This window comes from Lipotes vexillifer, unplaced genomic scaffold, assembly GCF_000442215.2.
Source record: "Lipotes vexillifer unplaced genomic scaffold, Lipotes_vexillifer_v1.1 scaffold732, whole genome shotgun sequence".
Classification (NCBI taxonomy): Eukaryota; Metazoa; Chordata; class Mammalia; order Artiodactyla; family Lipotidae; genus Lipotes; species Lipotes vexillifer.
In genome coordinates this window covers 143,671-149,462 of record NW_006792596.1, presented here as the reverse complement: position 1 = coordinate 149,462, position 5,792 = coordinate 143,671, and the positions used below count along the sequence as shown (strand labels likewise).

The following is a 5,792-nucleotide window of genomic DNA, read 5'->3' as shown; positions in this document are numbered from 1 at the left end:
CAGAATATAGCGGGTTGCGGTTTGAAGCTAGAAATGCCGCCACACATCCCACAAGGCCCAGAACAGCTTTTTACAATAAACAATTAGCTGGCCCAAAATGTCAACAGTACCCTGTTGAGAAACTCTTACCTAAATCATTCAGTGCAAATATTTCTTCTAGCTTCTAGTTTTTGGAGGCCACCTCATTTTTTCTTCCACTCTCAGGTTTTGTACCTTTATGCCTTTTAAAAATCCTTTACTGACATTTAAGAGTTAGTCCTAGTAAACATAACTGTTTAACTAGCACATTTGACCTAAACTCATATGGTGGAATTTGAATTTGGATTTGTTGAAAATATTTCTATTCCTGTCTCAAATGCTGGCTTAGATGAATGGTTAGTGTTAGGAAGAATGTGTGAACAAAAGAGTGAAACAGGATGCATGTGGAATCAGTAAGAAATGGACTTTGGGTCTTATGGAACATTCCATACAGTTGTTCTTAAGGTAAGCTGTCTTTTTTTTTTTTTAATAAATTTATTTATTTATTTTTGGCTGTGTTCGGTCTTCGTTGCTACATGTGGGCTTTCTCTATTTGTGGCGAGCGGGGGCTACTCTTGATTGTGGTGTGCGGGCTTCTCATTGCGGTAGCTTCTCTTTGCTGCAGAGCACAGGCTCTAGGTGCACGGGCTTCAGTAGTTGTGCCTTGTAGGCTTTAGAGCACAGGCTCAGTAGCTGTGGCTCGCAGGCTCTAGAGGACAGGCCCAGTAGTTGTGGCGCACAGGCTTAGTTACTCTGCAGCATGTGGGATCTTCCCAGACCAGGGCTCGAACCCATGTCCCCTGCATTGGCAGGCAGATTCTTAACCACTGCGCCACCAGGGAAGTCCCAAGCTGCCATTTTTTTAAAAATAAGAAATGAATAAATGAAAGCTACAGAGAGCAAAACCTCTACATTATCACTTGAAATGTATAAAATACTTTTTAATCTTCACAGGGGCTGACCAGAATTTTTTTTTTTTTTTTTTTTTTTTTTTTTGCGGTACACGGGCCTCTCACTGTTGTGGCCTCTCCCATTGCGGAGCGCAGGCTCAGCGGCCATGGCTCACAGGCCCAGCCGCTCCGCGGCATGTGGGATCTTCCCGGACCGGGGCACGAACCCGTGTCCCCTGCATCGGCAGGCGGACTCTCAACCACTGCACCACCAGGGAAGCCACATGACCAGAATTTTTATGAAGGACATTACATACACCCTGCCGCTCCATGCATCATCATTTAAACTTAGCATGCTTTTCCAAGAGTTACCGACATTTCCCATCAATTGTTCTGGTCAGTGGAGTTTGTTTAAACCGAAACTAGATTACGTAGGACTTGCTGCATTTACTCTGAATCTTAAGACAGGAGCCCAGGAAGCCAGCAACAAAGAAGTTTTTGAGGAACTAAGTCTAGAAATACAGAATGGAGACTCTACACAGGGATGACCCCTAAAAGCTCCATGTGTCAATGGGAACTTTGTGGCATATTGGTATGTTTTGGTCTTTTATTCTGGACTCTCATTTAAAGGTGTAACACTTGCATGAAGTCCTTGACACATTAATAAACTCCTTTATTTATTTATATGGAATCAAAATTGTTCTTGCAGAGTATGATTAGAAACTATCGTGGACTAGAAAACAGCTTTAAAAAACACATCATTTTATCATTGTTACTTTTCCAATGGGCTTTGGAAAATCAGTTCATGCCTATGAAGGAAAAAAATCAAATTAAGTAAAAGAATTAAACACTGTGGTAACAAGAATGAATTTTGCATAACTTGGCAAGGTAAGCTTGGAAGGTTTTGTGGAAACAAACACATGAAACATAGGTTAAAATGAAGCTTTAAGGAGCAGTTTATAAATTTATTCTTTGAAAATATTTTTCCTAACTTTAAGCTTTTTCTTATTTTCAGTCAGATTTGCGTGTCTATATGTATATATATTAATATACATATACGTTAATATATGTATATTAATCAAAACTGCCCTTTATAAGAGTTAAGTCTTTGGTTGAAAATCATACACATACTCCTCCAACATTTCTGGTTGTGTCTTTTTCCATGAAAAACCTCCATGGTTCTCAAAAACACAAGAGAAATACCTCGATAAGTAAATCTTGATTAAATTTATATATTCATTACTAAATAATTGCTTCAATTGTGTAATTCCATTTACTACAATTTGAAGAGAAAGGTATTTGTGTGGCCTAGAAAGAAAATATAAGACTCAGTCATCATAGTTTTTTTATAGATAAAATGATTCTGAAGCTAAATTATTTTAGCAATTCTTGACATAAAGATAAAGGTAAAAACATACATATTTTTCTCTGATGCCCTTTTCCATTATTTTGTTTTTTTTTTTTTCTGCGGTACGCGGGCCTCTCACTGCTGTGGCCTCTCCCGTTGCGGAGCACAGGCTCCAGACGCGCAGCCTCAGCGGCCATGGCCCACGGGCCCAGCCGCTCTGCAGCATGTGGGATCCTCCCGGACCGGGGCACGAACCCTTGTCCCCTGCATCGGCAGGCGGACTCTCAACCACTGCGCCACCAGGGAAGCCCCCTTTTCCATTCTTATAAGAAAAAAAAAAACAACTGCATTTCAAAGAAAGTATATTAGTTGCCTAAGATTTGATCGGTTTTTAAACTATCAGGGAATTTCTTCCTTTTGAGAAATGAGAAAGCCTAGCTATGACCTGGAAGTGAAATATAGAGCTCTCATAACCACAGCAATACCAAAAATCAATCTCCCAGATCTATGCCAAAGTCAACCCTTCCAGTCCCTCCCACCTGAGACATAGATAGTTCATTGAATTCTACTCCATGGCATTGAGGAATGAAGCCAGTCAGGCGGTTTCTGCATGTCACTAAGGGCGTTCTTTCTGCTGGAGGTGAGCCTGGGAGGGAACTCCTAGGCAGCAGGGTCAAGGCCGCAAGTTGTGACACAGCAAGTTGACAGCATCGCGTGACAGCTTGCTCTAGACTCTCCTTCCTGCGTGGCTTCGGTTTCTAAGGCCACACAAAGCACTTCAAGACAAAAGGCTAGAAATGCTACCCCTCCTGAGACTTGCAGAGAAACTGTAGCTATAAGCCAATTCCCTGCCCTACACTCAGTGAAAATACTGTTACGCAACCTCCCACAGGGTTTCCACAGAGGTAAACCTACAGAACTTCTGAAAATATTATTAATAATCCAGTAATTCTTTTCCTGCACCTCCTCCACTCCCATCAAATGACTCTGAAGTCCAATTTCTTTTGCTCTGACAAACAGAGCAAGGGAAGAATCCATGATCTCAAGGGAGATAAAGGCAAAGCAGAGATAAGGCCAGGGACCCTGGAATGGTGTCCATATTCACACATCCCCTCTTGGATGTCCCCTGTACCAACCCCTCCCCTGTTTACAACCCATTTCTGTTTCAGTAATCCTAGGAATCGTCAGAAAGGGGGTGGGGCGGGGTGGGGGGAAGGGTGTTGTTTTTCATCCAACACAAAGTATTCAGCTGGGACTTCCTTGGTGGCACAGTGGTTAAGAATCCGCCTGCCAATGCAGGGGACACGGGTTCGAGCCCTAGTCCGGGAAGATCCGACATGCCACGGAGCAACTAAGCCCGTGCACCACAACTGCTGAGCCTGCGCTCTAGAGCCAGCGAGCCACAACTACTGAGCCCATGTGCCACAACTACTGAAGCGCATGTGTCTAGAGCCCACGCTTGGCAACAAGAGAAGCCACCGCAATGAGAAGTCCACCCACTGCAACGAAGAGTAGATCCTTAGAAAGCCCATGCACAGCAATGAAGACCCAATGCAGCCATAAACAAACAAACAAACAAAGTATTCAGCAAGCCTCTGCAGAGAGGCAAAACTTTTTCTCTACCCTCTTACAGCCTCCGGCTGGGCCTGAGGATTAAGTTGATAGAAGACAGATTAACAGGAGGAAAGTACGCAAATTCTATTTAATATTTTTACACGCACATAGGAGCCTTCCCAGGAAAATGAAGACCCAAAATGCAGTTAGGCCTGAGTGCTTATATACTAGGTTGAACAAAAAGTAGTCACTGTGGAAAAGTAACTAAAATGTCTGTGGTGGCTAAAGGAAGATGAAGGTTATCCTAACAAGGTCTGTTTGTACAGATTTCTCTTAGCCTCAACTTCCCATCTCTGCTGATAAGAACGTTTCTTTCCTCCTGGTACAGGGAGGGCATCGTTCATGTGGGAGTTTTATCCCCTGCTTTTAGGAAGAAAGGTGAGGTCAGCACACCTTTCTTGCATGTGCTGTTTTTCAAGTGCCTTTATCTCAAAATCATCCTTATGACAAAGTGGTATGTTTGGGTGTGGCACATTCTGCTACTCTTCATCTCCACAAGCAGACAAGGTGTTTTTTGTTTGTTTGTTTTGGCTGCGCCATGCGGCTTATAGGATCTTAGTTCCCCGACCAGGGATTGAACCTGGGCCCCAGCAGTGAAAGTGCCAAGTCCTAACCACTGGACCACCAGGGAATTCCAAACAAGGTGTTATAGACTGAATTGTGTCCCCCTCAAAATTCATACGTTAAAAAAAAAAAATTTATAGGTTGAAGTCTTAACCCCTAGTAGCTTAGAATGTGACTGTATTTGGAGATAGGACCATCTAATTAAGGTTAAATGAGGTCATATGGGTGGGCCTTAATCCAACATAACCCATGTCCTTATAAAAAGAGATACTGGGGCACAAGCACAGAGGACCCACCATGTGAGGACACAGCAAGAGGGCAACCATCTGCAAGCCAAGGAGAGACACCACAGAAGGATCCAACCCTGCAGAAACCTTGACCTCAGATTTCTGGCTTCCAGAACTGTGAGAAAATGCATTTCTGCTGTTTGAGCCACCCAGTCATGATATTTTGTTATGGTGGCCTGAGCAGGTTAATATACAAGGTAAAAGAGTATCACATAAAATGTTTTCCTGAGGAACTATGTAGACTTTCCCCTTGATAAATTCCAGCAGTCTTATAAAGCACAAGAAGATATATCTAAAGGAGTTCTGTAGCTAGTGAATGATTAAACTTAGAACCTGACTATTTACAATCAGCGCTATCTTCCGAAAGGTTACGTCTTACAGATTCTTGTCCTATGTGTGTGTTCTCCCTCCTGGCTCTGTGATAACACTCTGCTGCATCATTTGGCAGTTCCCTAATTGGTTTTCTATTTTCCAAGTGCCAGTTTTCTGATGAAAGCTCTTTACGGCCTCACCACTTTGGACAGAGGAGGGGGCGGGAGGGAGACTGCCTGTTGACAGAAGCTGTTTCTAAGAAACTCATCTCTTGTTTTCTCTTGATACAGTCTGTGATAGCAGAAGAGACTGAAGGGACAAACTTAGGAAACAAAGTACCAAATCTCAAGCAAGGATGCGATTCCCTGCAGGGGGCTAGCCGTGAGCCATTCAGCCACTACGGCTTGCGCTCCAATCCTGAGCCAGGCACTGAGGACATACACAGCCAAGAATGAGTTAACGTTCTAGTTAAGTGTGATGTCTCGTTTTTTTTGCGGTACGCGGGCCTCTCACTGTTGCGGCCTCTCCCGCCGCGGAGCACAGGCTCCGGACGTGCAGGCTCAGCGGCCATGGCTCACGGGCCCAGCCGCTCCGCGGCATGTGGGATCCTCCCGGACCGGGGCACGAACCTGTGTCCCCTGCATCGGCAGGCGGACTCTCAACCACTGCGCCACCAGGGAAGCCCCCTTTTTTTTTATGATGCTTTTTTTTTTTTTTTTAATATTTATTTATTATTCATCTTGGCTGTGCCGGGTCTTA

At 43.9% G+C, this 5,792-nt stretch overlaps 1 non-coding gene across 1 annotated transcript; it reads right to left on the bottom strand.

Moving 5' to 3' along the window:
- Positions 1 to 4,429: 4,429 nt before the first annotated feature.
- TRNAE-UUC (transfer RNA glutamic acid (anticodon UUC)) lies at positions 4,430 to 4,501 on the bottom strand. Its single transcript has one exon. It is a non-coding gene; the product is annotated as a tRNA-Glu (tRNA).
- Between the last annotated feature and the right edge of the window lie 1,291 nt (positions 4,502 to 5,792).